Raw genomic sequence first — 24,752 nt, 5'->3', positions numbered from 1 at the left:
CTCCCAGCCACATCACGATTTTTGCCATTCACAATGGGTACTAATCAAGCACACAAAATAATTCAGCTATTTTTATATTTAGCAGATTGAGCTTGCTCAAATAAACGTATATTTTTGAAAGAGGATTAGAATGTATGCTTAATTAAAAAAATGTTTTTTTTTGTGCTTTCTGATGTTGCTTTATGGGTTATTTGTTTACAATTTAAGACCAGGTTTAGTGACTTTAACGTCCACTTTTTTAAGTGTGTTCAAAATTATTATTTTTCTCCTCCGTGTGCATGTCCAGATATTGTTTTGGATTTCTTTGTGCTACAATGTAAGCTTGCGCTCTTACATGCAAACCTATCAAAGTGAATTATAATTTAGGCTTATTTGAAATAATAAACATGCTTAGGGCACGTTTTTGATTTTTATCTTCCATGCTTTTGCAAATCAGCCCATGTTTTGGGAAGGATACCAAGGCTTTCGCTGTTTACCTTCCGTGTGCTTTCCAAATGTCCTTTGGGGTTTATTGGTTTAGAGTCGAAAATAGAAGTTGCTAGGATAAACATGCTTTTTAAAGTGGATTCTACATTTCCCGACCCTACTGGTAGTTTACTAGCAGCCCATTTTTAATAAGAGCTGCCAGAAGCACTATTATGCTTACAATTCATTGCTATTGACTCAATTTACCGGTCCTTGCTAGATAATGTGTTTAACTTCCACAGTTCTACTAGCCTTTCTGAAAAACAAGTCACTTTTTGTGTGGTAAAAAAGGCTTTGGCTTTTTACGTATCCCACATTGGCATATCAGCCCCTGTTTTGGGAAGGCTTTCTTGACAACGACTCATGGTTTTGGTATGATTAAGGCTTTTGCTTTTTATCTTCTCTGTGCTTTTCCACTCTTACATTTGTATTTATTTGTTTATAAGCTAGGATTAAGGTTGTTAAGATAAATGTGTACTTTTTAAACTGGATTTTAAATTTCCCAGCCTTGCTGGCGGCTTATTAGCAATGCATTGTTACTTAGAACTATCAGCAGCACTATTACGTTTAGCATTTAATACTGTCAGAAACTCCATTATACTTACAATTCATTGTTCTTGACTTGATTTACGCCCATTATTACACGAAGCACGTTTTACTTCCCTAGCCGTGTGAACTTCTCTCTTTACAAATACACAGAAGCAGCCCCAAAAGCACACATTACACTTTCTAAAATCCCAGTTGTTCCAAATAACAATTGGAGAAGTGGTGGAGTAGGAGATGTCAGTTGAACGTTATATGGCAGCCAGCCTTTTTGGTATGTTAAACACGCTTTATTGCAAAGTGTTTACTCCTCTTTTGCAGGTTTGGTGGGTGCTTCAAATGGAGACAGCCCTGTGGTGGCCAGACTCCGTATGTAATTGGCTGTCTGGTTAACAGTCTGCTTTGTTATATAGACTTGCAATTTAGATTTTATTAAGCACTCCAACCAGAATGTATTCCCTGTACACATTTGGCTGTGCTTTTTTCATTTGTTCCTTTAAATTGTAAGATTGAAGTCGGAAAATTAAACAAGTACTTCCTAAAGTGGATTAAAAAGAATTATTTAATTTCCGTGTGCATGCTTGACTGTGGTTTTATTGTTTGTTTTGTTTACTAAATAAAATTTAGGCTGTGTAAATAAATGCAAATTTTTATAAAGGGATTATAATTTATGCTTACTTAAAACAAAATACCTTTTCAAAGTTAACAACTCTTTAGCTTTTTATTTTGTGTGCACTTTCCAATCTGCCCGTGTTTTTATCTCTCTTCAGTGCATTGTATTTTTTCGATAACATAAATGTGACACTTTAAATTGTACTTTAAATTAATTTACCTTCTGTGCGCTTTGGATGTGCGCTTTAATGTTTGCCCATATTTTGAAATGTTTTGAGGTGCACATTTAGGAATTACTTTTTTATACAAATTTCATTAAGAAACAAATGGCTTCTTTCCCAACAGTAGTAGTCTTTTTGAATCAGTGATATATTCAGGGCCACGGCAATTATGCAGTGGACGAAAGACAAATTATAGGGCAGGAATGAATCAATTGTGCTGCAGGAAAATACAAAATATGGGGTGTAATACATCCTATTATATAGTAGTAGCACTTTATTACTTCATTATTTTCAATCCTGTCTGCCCATTGGTTGAACTTTATTAGTACCAGGTTAATGCCTGCAGTGTATCTGTTCCTTGTGAGGGAAGCTTGCATTGTATATTGCCTTAGAGGGAAGCTTGCACGGCTGCTATGCTGTTTCAGCTGTGTGTGAGGGAAGCTTGCACGGCTGCTATGCTGTTTCTGCTGTTTGTGAGGGAAGCTTGCACTGCTGCTGTGCTGTATTTGCTGTGTGTGAGGTAATTTTGCACTGCTGCTGCCTGTGCTGTATCTGCTCTGTATGTGAGGGAAGGGTGCACTGCTGCTGCCTGTGTTTTGTATCTGCTCTGTGTGTTGGAGAAGCTTACACTACTGCCTGTACTGGATCTGCTGTGTGCGAGGAAAACCTTCATTGTACCTTCTCTGTGAGTGAGCATGCACTGCTGCCTGTGCTATATCTGCTGTGTGTGAGGGAAGCATGCACTGCTGCTGCCTATACTGTATCTGCTGTGTGTGAGGGACGCTTGCATGGTACATTCTCTGTGAGGGAAGCTTGCATTGTACTTTCTCTGTGAGAGAAGCTTGATTTGCACCTTCTGTGTGCGGAAAGCTTGCATTGTACCTTCTGTGTGAGGGAAGCTTGCATTGTAGTTCCATGTAAGGGAAGCTTGCATTGCACCTTTCGTGTGGGGAAAGCTTGCATTGTACCTTCCATGTGAGGGATCTTGTATTGTACCTTCCATGTGAGGGATGCTTATATGTACCTTCTGTGTGAGGAAAGCTTGCATTCTACCATCTGTATGAGTGAAGGTTGCACCAGTTTCTAAATAGACTTCCTATCCCTCTCTGTCTTCCTTTCTATCTATTCTATGTAGCTCTCACCCATATATATCCACCATGCTATAGAATTTCACTACACAAACACACTCTGTACCGCACAATTCCACACTGCAGAATTCCACAAATAATTAAAATATGAACCACAAATTTCCACTCTACACCACATACATCCCCTACTCTCTAAACCAAAACACATTAAAAAAAGACATTGTCATTTACAACACCAATAGCACTGAGTCTTGCAAATGCGAGACCTATTGCATTACAAATGCTTGTTATTTTTAGGTCGATCCTGCAGGCAGGGAGCATGCGATGTCCCTATGGCAATGAGCTATTGTATCTGAAAAAAACCTCTACAAAAGTGGACTTTTAGCCCTCCCATCAGTTGGCATGTGCTGTCACTATGGAAATGATCTATTGTATCTGGGGAAAAAATTCTACATAAAGGGATGTTTAGCCCGCATATCACTAACGGGCAGAAGACATTCTTAGGTCTACTTTCTGAAAGTCTCTAAGATGTCTTTAGCAAATCAAACAGCTGAGAGAAAGAAAAAAGGTCCAAGTTAGGAGGTTTTTAAAACACTGTATTGCTTTAGTGCGAAAAGAGATCCCTTGGATTTGGCGCTGGTAGGGGACACAGTGAGGAAGAAGGCCAAATGAGCTGCAGGAGTGCATAGTTTAAGCCTGTCAATGCACTCCACTCAACTTGGGGAAGCAGGCTTCAGTCATGACCACAGCTGCCAAAGCTGTGGGAACTATGTTGGGGGACCTGATGGAGATGGAATTATAGTATGAGCTGTAAGTAAAGTTAATTGAAATTAAACTTTGGACTCTTGGGTGTTTAATGGTGAAAGTGGACTTCTCGTTGGGGGAAATTAATGAGTTTAAGTGCTAGGTAGGAGAACCTGTGGTTGGGAAAGATGCCAAGCTTTGTGTTGGGGTCCTGTTTGCAATAGCTGGAGACTATCAGCATGAGGACATGAAGAAGGTGCTCTATATCCTATCCAGCCCTCAGGAGGGTTAGAAACTCCCTGTGGGTGTTTACCCTTATACAATCCCATAGGGAAATCCAGGTCCAGATCTGGTATGGGATGGATTTATAGTCCTGCAATCACTGTTGTTCTGCAGTTAGTGAAGTTATGGCCATATTGCCTCTAGGCTAATTGTAAACTTTAGGCAAAAGTCAGTGACCATAGTCTTTGCCTGCAATGTGAGGAGCACCTACCCGAGCAGTGTCAATCTCACCACCTGGTGGTAAGGCAATGTACTGGATTGAAAGAGGCCTTAACTTGCCTACCCCTAATGGTGAGAGCAATGTCTGGGGATACAGGGAGCAAATTCCCACCGATGCTCTACCTCTGAAGCCTTATTTTTGTTGCTCTAGTTAGCCTACTCATTTTCGATCCATTTCACTCGACTATGGTTTTATTAAACGCACATCCATTCCTATACATACATAGTAATTGAATCTTTTTGGTTGTATATAAATGTCTGGGAAATAGGTGACCATGTGGATATGTGTTTAACCATGTGCTCCTTCATCTCAATGAAATAAAACTGAATAGCAGAAAACAGATGAGAACAGAGGTAAAGCACTTGTGATCGTCCACAGTAGTAGTTCACACCACCTCACGAGTTTCAAGTGAGACACTCTTTCATTGAACAGTGCCAAATAACCTTTTCAAAGAACACATGCCATGCTGACACTTGTAATCGAAATCTTGGCATGACTGGGACAGTCAAAATCAGAGTACACAGCTAGATTATGTAGTGGTAACGTGTGTAGCAATGCATTACACTGCACTGAAACATTTACAGACCGCTTCATACCCACTGTGTGCAGCATTCTCACACAGGTAGCACCCTGAGGGGAGTATATGGTTGAAAGAATATTTTATTGGTTTTGAGTCTATGTGTTTGTGTGTCACAGGTGAGTGACTAGAGAAGTGCTTCTGTCTTGTCTTGGTAAGCAGTGCTCCGCGGTGTGATTGGAAGGAATATCGAGATAGACAAGCTGTTCATGGTTCTGATTAGCTGGCAGTGTGGTTTGCATGGCGGTAGAATAATTATAGTTTTCTTTATATTTTCCATCCTCCACCTACTCTTGATTATTTTAATAGGTAAGGGGAGGAAATGAGAAAAGAGGCGTGGCTTCGGTTAAATGGACTGTATTACAGTCTGTCTCGGTGAGATTGGGACTATGAGGTTTCTAATACTGAAGTGTGAATTAGGATGTTCGTCACACCAAACGGATAAGTAACAGGGAAATCTGAAAACTAGTTTGAGAAATGTCACTGTGAACTTCCAAGGTGTCCATGTTAGAACCCCGATCAAGCCAATTAATAAATAATGCAGTTTGAAAATTAACTGATTGGTCAACAGGCATCGTCTGAATACCACTAATTTAACTGACATACAAGTGTTACACCCTAGCTAATCAAGCATCATGGGAAGACACCTTGTATGGCCAATGCAAGAAATCTCCAGACCAGGTCTCATTGTAGGCTATTTTACACAAACACTTGTCCTGCCAAGTGTATTAAACTCACTCTGGTGAGAAACTTCACCACTAAAAATTAAGTAAAAGCTGCACTTGACAAGGCTATAAATTTTGACCTGCCCTATTTGTTTGCTTGAAGTGATAGATAGGGTGGCTGACCATTTATCATGACCTCAAGACTTACATATGATTACCAAGGAAGTATTCATGTAAAAAAACATCAACTTTGCCCGACATCCCCCTTTGAACAGACCGCTTTATAGATGTGCATTGCGTCTGCAGGCTATAGAAGGGAACCATATGTGAAATCACATTGTTACCTACTTTAAACAAGTAAAGCGTCACTTACTCGGTTAGACTTTGCACTACTTAAAGATGGAAAAAAAGGATTCGTATCTCAGTCGCAGCGAGAGGGGCGGAGGGAGACTAATTAAATTCCAATAATCTGTACTTGGGCCATGATCCACACAGTGACAAGGAAGTGACAGCATCCCATAGGTTGCCTAATCTGGAGGCAGCAAACAAGAGTGATAATGGTGAAAATGATCCTCACTACTTCCCGTCTTCCCCAGTGCCAGGGATAGAGTCTGAGCCCTGCAAGTTAGTGAGCGTTTGGTAATGGCTGTTGTTTTTTTCAGGTACTTTCAGGACATGATTTTAGGTCAAATGTTTCTGAAGTTTTTTATCCCCTTCGCTGCCAGGCCTTTTCCCCTCCTGTGCCAAGCCTTTTTGGGGCTATTTTGGGCAGTTTGCGCTTAGGCCCTCATAAATTTTTGTCCACATAAGCTATCCACGCCAAATTTGCCTCCTTTTTTTCCAACATCCTAGGGATTCTAGAGGTATCCAGAGATTGTGGGTTCCCCTGAAGGAGACCAATAAATTAGCCAAAATATAGCGAAATGTTCGTTTTTTATCAAGAAAATAGGAAAAAAGGGCTGCAGAAGAAGGCTTGTGGTTTTCACCCTGAAAAAGGCATCAACAAAGGGTTTACAGTGCTAGAATCTCCATCTTCCCAACTTTCAGGAACAGGTAGACTTGAATCAGAAAACCCAATTTTTCAACACAATTTTGGCATTTTATTGGGACATAGCCCATTTTTACTGTTTTTTGTGCTTTCAGCCTCCTTCCAGCTAGTGACAGAAATGGGTGTGAAACCAATGCTGGATCCCAGAAAGCTAAACATTCCTAAAGAGTAGACAAACTTCTGAATTCAGCAAGGGGTAATTTTTGTAGATCTTACAAATGTTTCTTACAAAAAATAACAGTTGAAATAAAAACAATATTGAAATTGAGGTTATAAAAAAAGACAGCTGTTTTTCTTTCAGTTTTATTCTGTAACTTTTTCCTGCGATGTCAGTTTTTTAAAGCAATATAACGTTGCGTCTACTGGACTATGATGGTTCTGGGGATATATAGGGCTTGTAGGTTCATCAAGAACCCTACGTACCCAGAGCCAATAAATGAGCTGCACCTTGCAATGGGTTTTTATTCCATACCGGGTATACAGGAATTCATTTGCTGAAATATAAAGAGTGAAAAATAGGAATCAAGAAAACCTTTGTATTTCCAAAATGGGCAAAAGATAAGTTGCTGAGAAGGAGTGGTTATTTGCACATCTCTGAATTCCGGGGTGCCCATACTAGCATGTGAATTACAGGGCATTTCTTAAATAGACATCTTTTTTACACACTGTCTTACATTTGGAAGGAGAAAATGTAGAGAAAGACAAGAGGCAATAGCACTTGTTTTGCTATTCTGTGCCCCCCCAAGTCTCCCGATAAAAATGGTGCCTCACTTGCTTGGGTAGGCCTAATGCTCATGACAGGAAACGCAACATGGACACATCACACTTTTACATTGAAATCTGACATGTTTTTTGCAAAGTGCCTAGCTGTAGATTTGGGCCTCTAGCTCAGCTGGGACCTAGGGAAACCTAGCAAACGTGCACATTTTTTAAAACTAGACACCTAGAGGAATCCAATATGGGGTGACTTGTGGGGCTCTCACCGGGGTTCTGTTACCTAGAATCCTTTGCAAACATCAAAATTTTGGCAAAAAAACACTTTTTCCTCACATTTCGGTGACAGAACGTTCTGGAATCTGAGAGGAGCCACAAATTTCCTATCAACCAGCATTTCCCCAAGTCCCCCGATAAAAATGGTACCTCACGTGGGTGGGTAGGCCTAGTGCTTGTGACAGGAAATGCCCCAAAACACTATCTGGACACATCAAAATTATCAATTACAAAACTACCTGTTTTTGCGCGGGCAACTGCGTTTTTGGTCCTGGGCTCAGCAGCCATCTAGGAAAACCTACCAAACCCAGACATTTCTGAAAACTAGTCACCCGAGGGAGTCAAGGGAAGTGTGATTTGCTTGGATCCCCCAATGTTTTCTTACCCAAAATCCTCAGCAAACCTCAAATTTAGCTAAAAATTTAAAGATTTCCCACATTTCTGTGTGAGATCACCGGACCGGGACAAATTTCCTACCACCCAACGTTCCCCTCAGTCTCCCGGTAAAAATGATACCTCACTTGTGTAGGTGGGCCAAGTGCCTGTGACAGGGAAGAGCCAAAAACATTTCGAAATTGAGGGGGAAACAAAGCGGGTCCAAAAGGGCAGTTTGAAAAAAAATATTTTAGGCTGACAAGTGCAGCAGAATTTTTATCGGTATAGATGAGACAATGTTGGTTGGTAGGAATTTCTGCAGTTTCCGCAAGGTTCCATCAAAAAAAGGGGCAAAAAATGTGTGATTTCCATGAAAGTTGGAGGTTTGCAGGGCATTGTGGGTAAGAAAATGGTGCAGGTGCATGTGAAGCACACCACCCTGGAATAAACCAGATGTTTAGTTTTCAGATGTGTCTAGGTCTTGTGGAATTTTCTACATGCAGCGTCCCAAAGTCAAAAAAGTGCAGCCCTTACCCTTCCAAGTGAGACAATTTTGAGAGTTACCAAGCTCTCATGGCCCAAATGTAAAACCAAAACCCAAAATAATCAAATGTCCTCTTGCTTGCCATGGGATAAGATGTTTTAGTATGCTGGGGAGAGCTGAAAAACTGTTACCCCCTTCAGTTGGGGTGGGGGCATAACCAGGCCCATACTGGTTGGTAGCCACCACACCACATTTTTTTAATTTTTTTTTAATTCCATGGCATCTAGTAGTCTTTCTGCTCCCCCTGGGTGTGCATCGGGGTAATTGCCCCATCTGCCCACTGGCGGGCAGAACAACTTTGGCCCCATTTATTTGAGGTGGGGGTATGGCCATACCCCCACCCTCTTATTTTGAAAAAAACCTTCCCTGGTCTCTGGTAGGCTTTCTCCCCCCGTTGGGGGCAGATGGGCCTTCCAAAAATAGGCCAATCTGACCTGAAAGGGGGCAGTTATGGCCACCAGTAATGTGCCCCCATTGGGAGCGACCCTTGCTCAAAGGGCTGCCACCCCAAACAAAACACACACATACACACACTCCAATCCTGGGAGTCTAGTGGTTTCTGCCCCGATTGGCCCAACAAAAATAGGCCGATCTGCCCCCATGGGGGGGGGCAGAAATGCCCTAAATACAATTTGCCCTTCGCTCTTCATAAATAAAAACATAAAGTAAATTAAAAAATATATATATCCCTGGTGACTAGAGGTCTGTGCCCCTCCGGGGGCAGATCGGCCTAATTACATTAGGCTGATCTGCCTCCGGGGGACAGAAATGGCCTAAAAATAATTTACCCCCCTGGGGAGTGGCCATTGCCCAAGGGGCTGCTCCCCTTATGCGTAAGTATAATAATAAAAAACAAAATTCCCTGTTGTCTATGGCCTAAAAACAATTTGGCCCCCCGGGGAGCGACCCTTGCCCAAGGGGTCGCTCCCCACATATGAAAGAAAAAACGAGAAAAAAAAAACATTTATCCTTAGTGTCTAGGGGTTTTCATCGGCCTAATTACATTAGGCCGATCTGCCCCCGGGGGGGGCAGAAATGGCCGAAAGATGATTTGGCCCCCTGGGGAGCGGCCCTTGCCCAAGGGGCCACTCCCCTGTTGACAATTCCCTAAAAAGATAAATTCCTGGTGTCTAGTGGCCATTTCTGCTGCCCGGATTGGGCAGCAGAACTGCTTGCAGAGACATGAAGGGAAAGAAAAGGCCTTTCCTTTCCTTTCATGCCTCTGCCGGTCCCCACCTCCGGAGCGGAAGAGAAATGCCCAGCATTTCTCTTCTGCATCATGCTGGAAGCATGCTTCCAGCACGATGGGAGGTGACCTCTGATGAGGTCAGCATGCAATCGCGTGCTGACGTCTTCGGATGTCACTGGTGGGGGGTCAGGTGGAAGGGGAAGCGATTCCCCTTCCATCCCTCCCAGGGGGGAGTGGGGAGGAAGCCCACGGAGGGCTCCCTCTGAGCTCCGGTCCCGGGACGTAATGGTTACGTCCCCGGCACTGGAGCACTGTGCCACGGAACGTAACATTTACGTCCCCGGCACAGAACAGTGGTAGTTGTTCATCCCCCTTTACAAATTACCCTTTCAAAAAAGCAGATTTTCACAACACAGTACATTGTGTTCGAGGTGACGTCTGGCTCAATGTGTGCTTCCGGGCTGCGCTGTGCATGTGACACGGAAAAATACCAATAAATACATTCACTGGGTTCAAATTAGTACCCGTTGTATGTTTTCTCTTGCTCCTCAATTAATAAATGGTGCACCAATGTTATTCATATAATCTAAAGGAAAAGCGTGCTCTGAGGAGTGCCTTATCATTTACATACAAAAAATGGTGTTAGTAAGATTCCACAATACGCCCTCGCACTGGAGTCAATAATCGTAACACATTTCACCCAAAGTGAGATGGATGGTTCCATGAGTGGAATACTTGCTTCAGATACATGGCTTAATTTTGCACATCACAACTTACAATTTGGAATTTTAGCAAGGCCTTCTCTTTCTTCCTTCTAGCTGTGGTCCGTATCATTATAGTTGCCTCTTATATACAGTGCATAGAAGCCATGAAAGTGTGGTATTAAGTGCACTGTTGTTATTACAAACAACGGATGCAAATTAAAAATGTATGCAGTCAAAACTCTCTGTGAATGGAGCAAATGTTGTGCAGTTGGGGCTGGCATGGGCAGAGGTAGGAGGGAGAACGAATTTACTGTATCTTTGTAGGGGTATTCCTCTGGGTGCTCATCGTCTAGTAAGACAGCTGTTCACAAGCACTGCCCTCCCTGTGGCCTACAATGTAATGCCCCAGTCCGGCCATGTACACATGCCAACTAACATAGATATACACATACTGGCTCATGCATACACCCATTGAAGCATACAGACGCACACGCAGACATGGTCGCACAAATGTACGCACAGCCTCTGCTCTCATACAAAGCAGATAACCATACATACACACATGCATATAAACACAAATACGTGCATGCACACAAACACGGAACATATATACACACATATAGACACAAACACCCACATATCATACTGGCATGCTCACATATACAGTATAGACACACACACACAAACATACACAATCTAAAGTACCAGGCAGAAAGACCCCACCCCGTCCTCTGCACCACACTAGAATTGGGGGGGGGGGGGTGCTGTTAGGAGGGGTGGTGGGGGGCACTGTTAGAAGGGGTGTTGGATGCGGATTCAACCATTAAGGTGTAAAGGGGATGTCTTCTCTGGGATTGCAAATCAGACTTTTATGTCCAGACAGTTGGAGCGATTTTGGGCAAAGAGACAATGGGCCAGATGTATCAAAGCTTTTTGCATTCGCAAACGGTGCGAATGCTCATTTGCGAATGCAAAAAGCCATTTCAGAATGTATCAAAGGCATACTGAATGCAATTTTAAGGAATCGCTAAAATAGCAATTCCTTAAAATTGCAACCCTGTTTATAGAGTCGCAAATTGCGACTCTCTAAATAAGAAATCGCAAATAAGGAATCCTTATTTGCAATTTCTAAAGCACATGTAACAAGCAATTCCTTAATGCGAATTGGGCATTGAGGAATTGCTATTTACCACCAAGTTGAACTTGGTGGTAACCATGTGCAAATTTTAAAAATGCATTTAAAATGCATTTTTAAAATTTGCATGTAAAGCACACATGCCCTTTTGGCATGTGTGCATCTTACATGTTGTAAAAAGATATTTTGGGGTTCAGCAGAGGGGGCCTAAGGCCCCCAGCACCCTGGACTTTGCATTTCCAAAAATTGCGAATTCCAGTTAGGAATTCGCAATTTTGGAAATGCAAAAAAATCGCAAATATGGGCCTACAGGCCCATAGATGCGAATGGGGGCTGTATCGCAATTTGCGATTCGGTACTAACATTAGCGATTTTTAAGAAATCGCTATTATCGAATCGCAAATGTGATACATTGCATTTTGCGAATCAGAAATAGCGATTTCTTCAAAGGCGCTATTTCCGATTCGCAAAAGGCCTTTTTCATACATCTGGCCCAATCCCCTTCCCTGTTTCCTTTCAAATCCCTCTCAGGACCTTTCTTCTTTTCCTTTGAAGATGGAGTTGCCATCCCCTTACTAAAACAACCAAAAAAAAAAAACTGTGAGTCTGTATCCCGGTGAATGCCAAGTGATTTTAGACACTGGCTACTCTTGTCCTGACCAGCCTGGTGTCCCAGCCTCTTAAGCATGTGCAACAAAAATGTAACGTAATATCCACTAATAGCTTCACTTGCTATGTCCCTTTCTTCTCACATTTAGATCAGAATGCAGCTAACATGGTAGTTGTAATTCTATTTGAAATATATATATGCATCTAGCATAGTCTGTTTCTGTGGTGAATACCTATTGGCAACGCTATCGATATGTAAAATGACCATGATAACACACGGGTTCAGCCTGTTGTCCTCTCTTTGAAGTAATCAGGAAAGAAACACTGACGTGCTGTCCAAAGAGATACCCATCCGGTGGCTAATTGCACATTGCACAGCAGAAGGTCTGGTATCAGTCACAGCTCCATTGTTAGACCAAATTGTTTGATCCTGGGTAAAGATGAATTTCATATGTCTCCTTATGCCCCTTGTCACATAGGTGAGAACATTCAAATATTTAGCTCTGGATGTGCATGGATCTATGAACCTCTGTTTTAATTTAATGGCCTATAATGTTGTGCTGCAAAGGATGGAATATGGGTTCGCTTTCTAGTCACTACAATATTGCCACTAAGACCGTGGCAGAAATGCTTCTCAGTTCACAGTAAAAACTAATTTTAAAACATATTTTAGCACATGGACGAAGGCTTCAGTGGGTCAAAAGAAGTACACGTTCTTCAACTTGAAGGCACCTTATCGTACTCCTATTTTAGCCCTTGAGTGCAGGAGTTCTGCGATGTTAGTTGCATGATTCTATGCATAATATGTTCCGGGCTCATAAAGTGAACAAAGCTGTAGGTGCTGGTCCAGCATGATAGTGGGTGGGCTGTTTTTTTGCAGTTTTTGGAATGGTTTTACAAATATTCTCTCTGATAATAGGCAAACCTGTCCCCCCTCTTAAAGTGACCCATGTTTACCAATAAGAGCAATTTGAACTGATAATGACACACTGCATCAGTGTTTGCGAGGTTGGAGGAGTCTATGGGTTTGGAATTACTGCAGGTTGGGTTTGCATTTTGTGTTTTGACCTACTTTTCTCCCTGTCATACCATAACTTTTCTTCAGGAGTTGTTGGCTCACCCACCCTTATCTTGTCCTATAGCAGTCGCTAAGTTTAGGAGCTGTCTCTTTCCCCAGCGGGTAGTGCCCACATGTGGTTGGTGCTGCCTCAGCTTTTGGGCACAAGACATGCAGAAACTTCTAAATGTTTATCACCCGCTACATGATGAGAGCTAATAATTGATTCACATTTATTTTTCCATAGTGGGCACGGCACTTGAGTAAATTTGTTGTTTAAAGAGCTAAACTATGTAGGGGTGCCTTGCTTTCCTTATGTCTTGAAGTTACCAGGTAGAACAGTATTAAGTACATAGCATTGGCAGATAATACAATGATATTTTATTTGGAATGCTTTATTTAACACGGATTTCATTGTGAAGGATATCTGCAATTATTCCTCTCTCCATGGCTGTGGAAGTCCTTTAATAATTGTTTAATAGTTTCAGGAGCATGTCAATGTTCTCTTCTAAAATGCAGTCTTTTAGGGTCACCTAACACACTTCAATAATAGCGACATGATATAAATGCCTTGCAAAGTCTGTGAGCAGGCGGAAGTAATCCATTGATTGCCACAGTTTAGTTATGGTTGGAGGTTATCGAAGTCCATTGCTGTCGAGGTGTCCATGGCACCATATTGAAGTATGATATGTGATATGCTAATTTGCAAAGTGGAAAATATTCTTATTGTCTGTTATCCCGCATCCTAACCCACTTGATATCATGTCTTCCCTTTGGCAGTGTTTCTCATTGTGCCCTTTCTCATCATGCTGGCCTCTAATAAATCACAAGCTTCCTTAACCTGCAGTTGTGTTCCAGGCGGTGGTTAACGCTTCTGGTGGCTATACAATCAAAATTGCTATTTAGTTGTGCAGCTTTTTGTTAATTGTTTTCAACCAGAGCATTTATTATGGAACATTTTTTCCAAACCTGAATGTAAAGGGTAGGGTTTGCTACGGACTATACATTATACATATTACCAAAATGCCCTCCCTCTCCCCGGACCCATTACTGGGGTTCTCTTCGTTATTTGCTTCCCATAGTCCACCCCTTGTCTTTTTATTCCTTATACACACCCCCATCCTTTTTTTCTCCCCATGCACACACTTACCACTCCCACCCGCCCTCCAAGTCATGCATTTCTGTAAGGAACAGGCGTACGGTGTGCTCTTGTGCGATTGGACATTTTAAGGTAAGAACAAAGCGCTATGATGCGGCCTGCATTTACCCTGTTATATTGCTTTTTTTCCCCTTTAATCCACGTTGCACAGCAGCTCGTGCTGCTGTGTGCAGCAGGTTAAAAAACAAGTTGTCAAAGACAATAGGTCATGCCTGTTCTCCTGAACGGTTTCATTAGGGTTTCATTGCAGTCCATTCTGCTTGCCCATTTAAGCCTCATTGCCTTGACGATCCTATTTCCTGCAAGCCCACTGTTTGATCTGGCTGCTTTTGCCTTCCTTTCATTCCATTCTCGTTAAAATAGTTCTAGGTTCACAGAGCCCTGCCAATAGAAGCCAGTGAGTAAAACTCCAAAGTAGGAAGACTGAGTGGCATATTTATACTCTGTTTGCGCCGGAATTGCGTCGTTTTTTTTTACGCAATTCTGACGCAAAACTAACTCCATATTTATACTTTGGCGTTAGACGCGTCTAGCGCCAAAGTCCATGGAGTTTGCGTCATTTTTTAGCGTGGACACCTACTTTGCGTTAATGATATGCAAGGTAGGCGTTCCCGTCTAAAAAATGGACTCCGAGGCATGTGCGCCGTATTTACACTCCCGGGCAAAATTCACGGCCGGGAATGGGCGGGTAAAAAAAAATGACGTACGGCCGCTTTTGCGCCGTTTTTTAGCGCCTGGAAAAGGCAGGCGTTAAGGGACCTGTGGGTTCTGAAGGAGCCCAGAGGTGCCCTCCCATGCCCCCAGGGACACCCCCTGTCACCCTTGCCCACCCCAGGAGGACACCCAAGGCTGGAGGGACCCATCCCAGGGACATTAAGGTAAGTTCAGGTAAGTCATTTTTTTTTTTTTGTGGCATAGGGGGGCCTGATTTGTGCCCCCGTACATGCCACTATGCCCAATGACCATGCCCAGGGGACAGAAGTCCCCTGGGCATGGCCATTGGGCAAGGGGGCATGACTCCTGTCTTTGCTAAGACAGGAGTCATTTCTATGGGGGTTGGGAGTCGAAAAAAATGGCGCAAATCGGGTTGAGGTGAAAAATTTGCCTCAATCTGACTTGCCCCATTTTTTGACGCCCAAGCCCCATATCCCCCTACGCCGGCGCTGCCTGGTGTACGTCGTTTTTTTCCACGCACACCAGGCAGCGCCGGCGGCTAACGCCGGCTAACGTCATTGATTAAATACGGCGCCCGCATGGTGCTTCAGAATGGCGTTAGCCGGCGCTAATTTTTTTGACGCAAAACTGCGTTAGCGCAGTTTTGCGTCAAAAAGTATAAATATGGCCCTGAGTTTCACAGTTTCAGGTGTTCAGGTATAATGCGACTCACTATTGTCGAACTCACTACGTACCCATATGTGCATTTAATGCCTGCATACTGTGGTGCCCCTATCGCCTTTGACAATGAGGCACTCTGTGTTCCCTAAGACACGAGTAAGTTATCGGGTCATTGGTGGAATTCTTATAATGCTTCAGGCACTATTCGGGATTTCACATTTTTATTTGGGTTTTCTGTGTTTCGGAGGGTGTGCTTTCCATAACTCTTCAAACACTGTCTCTTGTACTCCAAATGTATTATTCAGTGTTCAAAAACGTTTTTTTCTGATAATGAAAAAAAATCATTTCTGGAGTTAGAAATCAGAAATGAGTTTGCAGTATTTTCAGCTCTTCGCAGGAGTAAAAAACATAATTTTGAGAGCCAGGAGGTTGAAATTACTTAGGGCAATCGCAGATAATTTTGTGATATCTTGCCTCGGGAGAATTTGCAGTGTAACCTAATAGTACATAATGCACTGCAACGTTAGAGACAGGAGCAAAGAGCCAGTGCACAATTTGCACCAATATCTGTGAGTACATTGTGACTATTGCTTAAATGTGGTTGCTGTATAGTTCTGCTCAATCTTTGAACTAAAGTCAGAGACCAAGAGCCCGATGCACAAAAATATTTGCTTTTTCAAAGGTATTGTAGCTGAACGTGCGAACTCAAAGTCACAGTTTATAAAAGTGCATCGCATTCATAATTGTGTTCAAGTCTGAATGCATTACTTAAATTATACTTTTATGCAACATGCTGTACTCTCTGTTTATTTATATTTATTTAGGCATTTATAAAGCACGACCTAACAGAGAAGTAAAGGGGTGCTGTACAATTACCTGCAAGAGAATCACATCAAACACCGGGACAATAGGAAAGTGCAGAAAAAAACTCACGAAACTCTACCGAGGTATGTGTTCACAATGAGGTTCTTTAATACGGAGATTTGACCTTAATGTATGATTAGAACGTAAACTGGCATTAGTTTGCTCACCTTCAGTAACCCTGTGTGCATGAACATAAATGAGCCTCATTTAAAGTAGTGCATGTAGCAGTGATGGTCTAAATTGCTTCTACTCAGCACTGACTTCTTTGATGGGATACAGAATCAATTCTCCATGGTGTGTATCTGGTACGGAAACAAATGTCACCGTTCGCTCGCTCTAGTCATACAATCTGTTTTAATCAGAGTTTAATTAGGATGTGAACAATGCTAACTGTCCCTGTTGAAAGCAGGCGACCAGGATTAACTTCAATTACTCACAAATTTGAAATCAATTTCAAATAAAATGTCCTGGTGACAATGTTAATACGATTAGAAGGACTTCAATACGATTGCATCAACAGCAGGCCTTGCTGTCACAGAGTCGCGCAGGGTTCTCCGTGTTGGTAATGTGGGTGTAATGAAAACTCATTATCTAGCAGAGGATGTCTGGATCCACTCAGAAGATGGAAACAGTTCCGGAAGAATCCATGATTGGATCCACTGCTGCGCTTTCGAGAAAACTTACATTGCTTGATTTTTTCACTCTCCTGTTTTCCCTTTTTCATGTCGATAATGGGCAAACGTAAAAAAACACACGTTTCCATGTTGTCTTTGAATAAAAATTGTGTTTCAGTGAGATATGGCGAGCCATAGATTGAAGACGTTTAATAAATTGAAATATCCATCTCTATGTATACACCTGTCCAAACAATGAAAATGCCAGAGGAATATGTGGTTTTATAATTATTTTTACAAAACGCTTTGTTGTATTTTTCATGCTTACCCGTGTTTTATGAGCATCGATTTTACTGAAGTGCCAGTTTTTATAGTCCATGGATTCTCGACCTTGTCTTATTCTGCCTCTGTGAAAAGGTGCCAAGTGCAGCTGTCATCTTGGTCCCACTACTGAATCTCGCCCCTTTCCAGCAGCCAAAGTTTAAACGCCCTGTTCTAACAAATGTTGTATTAATGGACACTGCTGTTCGGTGCTTTTGAGCCTGGTGTTTCCATTTGCAGTAAGTGATAAGGAACAATGTGCGACTGGTTTTGTACACATATTTACACTATCATTCTCTTTCCATATACATGCACAGACACACACCAAAGTACACAAATGTTTACACGCACACGCAACACATATCAGGCATATTGCATGAAGCAACATTGCAAGCATGTCTCACATAAAGCCTCACACAAAACATGTACATCACAGTGACCAACAGTGCAACATCCCTTCATTTAACTCAGCCACAAACAGAGCTGAAACATCTCTTACAGAGGAGTACAGTCGCTTATGCACATCTGAGGCAGGCAGCATTAATCTAAGGCACCCTCAGGTACCAATGACGCATTGCACAAACACGAATGAACACACATGCACACCACTCATACCAAGCATATCACATGAAGCAACATTGCAAGCATATCTCTCACATAGTCATGCACAACATGTACATAACAGAGAGCAACAGTACAACATACCCCCACTAGAGTCAGCCACAAATGGAACAGATACCTCTCACACAGAGGAGTACAATTGTCCATGCACATCATATGCATAGGAGGCAGCATTAAATGCAAGTGATGATGCATAGCACAGGGATATTGGTGTAAGTGTTGGACTTTTCCCTTTCTGCAGAGTAATCCTCAGGCATTTTCCTTTCACCCTTCTGTTTTCTGAACCTGTTTTGTTGGCTTTTGGAGTCTGTGTACTTAACCACTGCTAACCGGTATTACATGTTTGTGCTCTCTCCTTTAAACATGGCAAAATTGGCTTACACCCAATTGACATATTTAATGTATTTGTAAGTTCTTACTAAAATGGTATTACATTTGCCCAGGTCCTGTAAAATAAATGCTACTAGTGGGCCTGCAGCACTGATGTGCCACCCATTTAAGTAGCCCATTAAACAATTCTCTGACATGCTATTGTAGCCTGTGTGTGCATTTTTTAACTGCCATTTTGACCTGGCAAAATAAATCTATTGCCAGGCCTGAATCACCCTTTTTAATATATATGTCACCTTTAGGGTAGGTCCTACACAGCCCAAGGGCCGGATGCATTGTATTTAAAAAGTTGGCAATGTATGTTTAAGTTTTACATGTCCTGATAGTGAAAAACTCTTACATTTGATTTTCACTACTGTGAGGCCTACCTATCGCATAGGATAACATTAGGTTACCTCATTACATTTACTAGGTGATAACTTTCAAGTGGGAGCAGGTGGACAGCTTGAGCTTGGCGTCTAGAGAATTGTAAATACAAGTCCTCTTTAATGGTAAAGTCAGATTTTTAGTCACCATTCTGAAAGAGCCACTTTTTTAGAAAGTTGGCATTTTCTTGTCCTAACATTTTGGTACCTGCAGCCTGATTCTAGGTCATATGACTAGGTGTAGGTGGTAGTTGGTCTTTGTCCATTGCTCCCAGACAATAAGACAAAAGGAAGCTCATTGTTGGCAGAACGGGTCACTTTGAGTTGATGAGGGAGATGAGCTGTCACCACACTTGCACATCACAAAGGCTCTGCCTGAGCACTCTCACAAAGGGTTTAACATTGATCTTTTGTGGGTGAAGACCAGAGTGAGAAAACAGAGATAAACCTTGATATTCCTGTACACCCATTTGCTTTGCTCTAAGGCAGATGAGTATACCTGTTACTTGTAATGTTTGTTTGTGATGCTCCTTCTTCTGCTTGTAATATTCTGTTTGTGTACTGCATGCTGTGTGATGCATCTCTGACTTACTGCAAAGTTGTTCACCTCTAGGCACGGAGACCCTCCACTGATCATTTTCACAGAGTTCTCATCAACCCCCCCAGTGCATTGTATGTGTTGGCTGCATCACTATACATCTGCTGTCATGTTGCCCAAGTCCCCTTCCAGAATAATTTATTCCATCTAAGCACCTGAACATACTCACCCCTCCTTAGCCCTTTATGACCACCCTCTTAACTAACATACCCATGGCACATCGGACATGAGACCCTACATTACTGTCACTGTGTCACTTCTAAGTGCTTTTCGACTGCCTGCCTGACTTCCCCTGGGGTCTTCTGGGTCATTTAGATCCTCAAGGTTTAGACACACTGATTAAAGCACTACTCATGAGGTTCTAGTCTTCCACTTTTTTCGATTCTACAACTCCCTTGCCCCTTTCCTCCTGCTGCGTTTTGTGGGGTGTCTCTCCTTTCACCTCGTCTCATCCCCCCTTCCAATTGCACCAATCCCCCTTGATCTTAGGACCGCCTCCTTAAGCAGTTCCCACTCTCTATGCCAAGGGTTTCACTCCACGAGGCCCTACTCTGGTGAGGGATCACTATGTGTCTGTGAGCAACACCAGCCCATCCTTGCGCCCTCATGCTTCCATTTGGCTGCTACCACTCCACCAACAATGCATTCTATGGCCCAGAGCTTAAGCTCCAATCCAGCAATGCTGGCCACCACTTGTGCTCCCACCTGACAGCTGTCCTTGAACCATGGACATGAGACCCTTGACCTTCCTCTCCTGGAACATTAACGGACTCACACCTTACATAAAATGCACTAAATACTCACCTACCTTAACTCAAAACAGATGGATATCACCCTCAAAAAGGAAACTTACCTCACCCATATCGAAGATGACAAACTCAATAGAGAACAGGTGAGGAAGGTGTTATGTTAGCCATATGCCAAAATCAGTTACACAGGACCCTTCTGTGACAGGGAAATGTTGAGTGGCCATCCTCCTGAGGAGATTGCTTCCATGCACAGTATTTCAAAATTGGACTGACCCGGAGGGCAGATACATATTTGCCAAATTCTGCATTTGCAGTACAGTAGTGTGTATGACCAGACTGGGTCTAAAAAGTAATTCTTCTTCAGCTTCAACCACATACTAACAGAATTAGGCAATACACAAACATTTATAGATGATGACTGGAACCTGACCTAGGATGCAATTCTGGACTGCACAGGTCTGGTGGAAGTGGCCAATAACCTGGATAAGGCAATCATGAGTGATATCCTTGTGAGATTTGACATAGTAGCCCCTCACACACTTTTTGGCTGGAAAATTGTGTGGTTTCGAACTGTAAGTGCTCTGGGCCCCTGCTAAACAGGCTTCCAGGGCCAGCTCTCTTTACCCAAAACTGTTCCATGTACTGGCACTTCAGCCACCCTTCTAAGTCCCTAGTAAATGATACCCTGGTACCTAGGCCATGGGTACTGAAGAGGGTTCCACAGAGCTGCAGCACCAATTGTCCCACTCTGAGAGTCCCCACACCAGCCTCAAGCAGACTGCCATTGCACATGCATGAAAAGATGTATTTAAAGTTGCAAAAGACGACATGGCACTCACCAAGAGTGCTCTGTCCACTAACACTGAATGCGCTATAGGTAAGTCACCCCTTTGGCAGGTTTTAGAGCCCTAAGGCAGGGTGCACCATAATGCATGTTAGGGTATATGTTTGCATGAGCAAATATGCCCCTGCTGTGTCTTTAGAAAACCTTAAGACATAGTAAGCGTACAGGGGAGCCATAGTAAATACATGTGCTGGACCGTAGTCATTTCGAGTTTTCCAGATACATGATGGCCTCTCTGAATACTGGGTTATTTGGTATTAAACAACTCAGAATAATAAACCCCCACTGATGCCAGTGATGGATTTATTGTAACATGTACCCAGAGGGCACCCTAGAGGTTCTCCCTGCAAAAGTTACCAGCCCTGGAATGGTTGCTGACTGTTTTTTACCAGCCTGCCACCACTAGACATAAATATGAACTCCTGGGGTGAGAGCTAGAACACAAATCCTTTCCTGGGTGGAGGTGTTACACCTCTTCCCCAAGGCAGGCACCCAGGCCCACCGGGCAGCTTTAAAGGCTTTACTGCCTTTGAAATCTGACCTCTGACTCTGTTGCTAGCAGCAGATGGCCACTCAATGGTTTTTCCCCACTTGCAGCAGGAAAACAGCGAGACAACTTAGTCAGAGTGGGAGGAGTGCCCCCTTCAGTCTGCACCATCCTCCAGGTGTGGCGGGTGAGGTGACCACTCCATTTCATTTTCCTCCATCTTGGAAAGGCATTAAAATAGCCTATCAGGATTAGGGATGTGACCCCTTCCTGCAGGAAGGGTTCACAAATTGGGTGTAGCCACCCTAAGGTAGGTGGCTCATTGGCCACTACCAGGTACTCCTCCTATTGCCACTAACTGCAGTATTTATTGGGCATTCCTAGACCTGTAGAACAGATTTGATGGGCACAAGAAGACCAGTGACAAAGAAGTGGCTTGAGAACAGAAGCCCTGCTGCAAGAAGAGAAAGGTGCCTAACCCTACTTTCTGCACCCAGGACTCAACATTCACTTCTAAGGGGTTGACTGGACTTTGGACAGACTCTAAGAAACCCTAGAGGACCTGCAACCTTCTAAAACATTCCAAGAACCTCCTTTCAGAGGCATCACTCCCTGTACCCAGCAGGCAAGATCCCGTAAAGTCCAGTTCACTGACCAATGAACTGGACAAAACAACCAGACCAAATTTCACCCAGTGGACCCAGAGGACAAACACTGCCAGTGTGCCAAGTTTGATGGAACTGTGACCTCCAATGGCTAGGACGTGCCATAGCCCATTGTACTGGACTCACAACATCGGACACCCAGAAGAAAAGTCCTCTCCAGACTCTTCAAGGACCAGAAGCAAGTACCCACTGAGAGACTTGATGACACCTAAGAGACACCCTTCTGAGTGGCCTGTAATCCACCCTCAAAGTGACCTGCACCTGCCTCCAAAGGCTCCTTGATGCATGACTCTTGGCTGACCTATCTGCACTGCACCTGGCCTCCCTGGTCCCTCCATTGGAAAACCTGCTGTGCTCTAGGGGTCCCTAACCCCTTGTGACCTCTACATTCAAAGGGAACCCACAGGACCCATCTTTAAGTCCACCTGTGCAATGTGTTGCTAAGTGGTCCCCTCATGCACCAGCTTCAAGACTTTCAGCCACTGCTCCCGCTTGATCCGGAAACTGCCTGAACTGCTCCAGCTGGACCACATGACATCTTGATGACTTAAAACTAAAAATAGAAGGTGACACTTGTGAGAACATTGCCTGATTTTATATGCATTTTTAAAGTTTTTCCTATTAATTCCTATGGTGCATAATTACGCACAAAAATACTATTTTTGCTAAACTTTGAAAAATCATAGCTTAAAAATGCTAACCCGATTTTGATGATCCTGGTCTTAAAATTTTTATAAAAATCTGAAGTATGTTTGTAACTTGGTCTTGAGTTATTCTTTTGAGTGTGTGTCCACATTTATTGATACTGTGTGCACAACAAATGCTTGGCACATCTCCAAGATAGGCCTAACTGCTTGCCAACTCTACCACAAAAACAGCGCATTAGGTGGTCTGATTTTTACCTCTTGATAAAAGGTGGGGTTGCTTGGATTCGCTATACAACACACCACATCGCTATACAACACACCACATTTTTGTGCACTATATAGAGAGCCAGTCTCCTGCAATCCTAACCATCCATGGCCTGTAAACATCTGGCCGCTTCTACACATGACTTAGATGGAGTACTCTTTCTTTTTGCTGGACCACGGATCCCAGTCTAGAATTAATTATTTTCTCATCTCTCAATGACAGCACTTGTAGCCAATATTTTCACCACAGAACAGGCAGTTTCTGACCACTCTCTGATATCTCTTATGATTTCCTTTGGGTTTGCATAGCCGACCCGTAAACCCTGTCGCCTCAATGTTCCTAGGTACAAAACACCAGAGGACAACAACTGCCACAAAACACACCTCCAAACCTAATTTAATCAAATGAGGGGTCAGTGTAACCTGTTCAGACTCTATGGGAGGTGGCTAAAGCTACCATCCTGGGGCAAATCATGTGGAATGCCGCCCTTGGTAATAAGCAGAAACATCAGGATGGCCATGCCCCGCTACGTCGCCTGCCCCAATATGGCTATCAAGTGCCTCCTTAGAACAGACAAAAATGGAGCTTGACACCCTTTACACCTCCAAAACTGATTATGCACTTCACAGACTCCAGCCACACAATTGCAAGCAAGAACAAATGCAGGCACATAACTTACAGCCCAGTTTAGGCAGTGGAAGGCAATGTAGGACATACCGCCCATTAGAACATGGATGGAATCTCTGGTCATTCATCCCAAGGTGTCACCTTTGCCAACTACTATAAAGACCTATACACACCAGAAACAGTTATAGAAGAGACCCAGATAACTAGGTTCTTTGATAAAGTACATCATCCTTGTCTTAATGAGAAAGGTAGATCCCTCCTAACAGGAGAGTTTACCAAGGAAGAAATAGCACAAGCCATTTCGAATCGACCTTCCAGCAGGGGTCGTGGGAAGAATGGCTTCCCCGCCAAATGTTATGAAGGAACTAATGCCAAATCTGTAGTCTCTCTGATACATATATTATAAAGAGGCAGAACAAACTGCCAGTTTAGGAACGCTCTTTAATAGGGCTCTGATAACCATACCACCTAATCTGGGAAAGACCCCCTGCTGTGTAGTATCTATTCTACCCATCCTGCTCCTCAATGGGGACGTCAGAATTCTGGCTGGGATATTGTCAGCGGGCCTCAAGCAAGTGAAACCCATGCTTATCCATCCCACTCAGGTGCAAATTGTACGCATGCAGACCTACCAGAACCACCTGCGTACCCTGGCCTGCCTAAGGAGGTGGTGGCCTTATCACCCAATGCCAAAAAGGCCTTTGCCAGCACAGAATGAGTGTACCTTCCTGCGACTCTCCACAAGTTTGACCTGGGACCTGATTTCATCAAGAAAGTTGAATGGTTGTACTCATCTCCCATGGCCTAGGAAAATTGTGGTAGATTTCTCTCTCATCCCTTCCTGGTGAACTGAGGAACGTACCAGGGTTGCCCACTGTCTCACATTCTTTTGCTCCAGGCCCTTAAGCCCCTGGTGGCTGCTTTATAGCAATCACTTGAGACTAGAGGTATCACCTTGGTGGGCAATCCCCCTTCTATCCTTCTCTGAAGGGATGGCATCTTACTGACTCTCATCGCTATCTCACTCCTGGCACTTATGTGGACCATGCTGAATTCACAGTGATCGTAGGGTACAGGATCAATTGGGGGAATAGCAAACGCCTACCCATGTCGTGGATCACAACAAAAGTGGC

This window comes from Pleurodeles waltl, chromosome 6 (genome assembly GCF_031143425.1).
Source record: "Pleurodeles waltl isolate 20211129_DDA chromosome 6, aPleWal1.hap1.20221129, whole genome shotgun sequence".
NCBI classification, from domain to species: Eukaryota; Metazoa; Chordata; class Amphibia; order Caudata; family Salamandridae; genus Pleurodeles; species Pleurodeles waltl.
The sequence above is the reverse complement of the archived record's forward strand: the minus strand, read 5'-3'. Positions refer to the sequence as shown.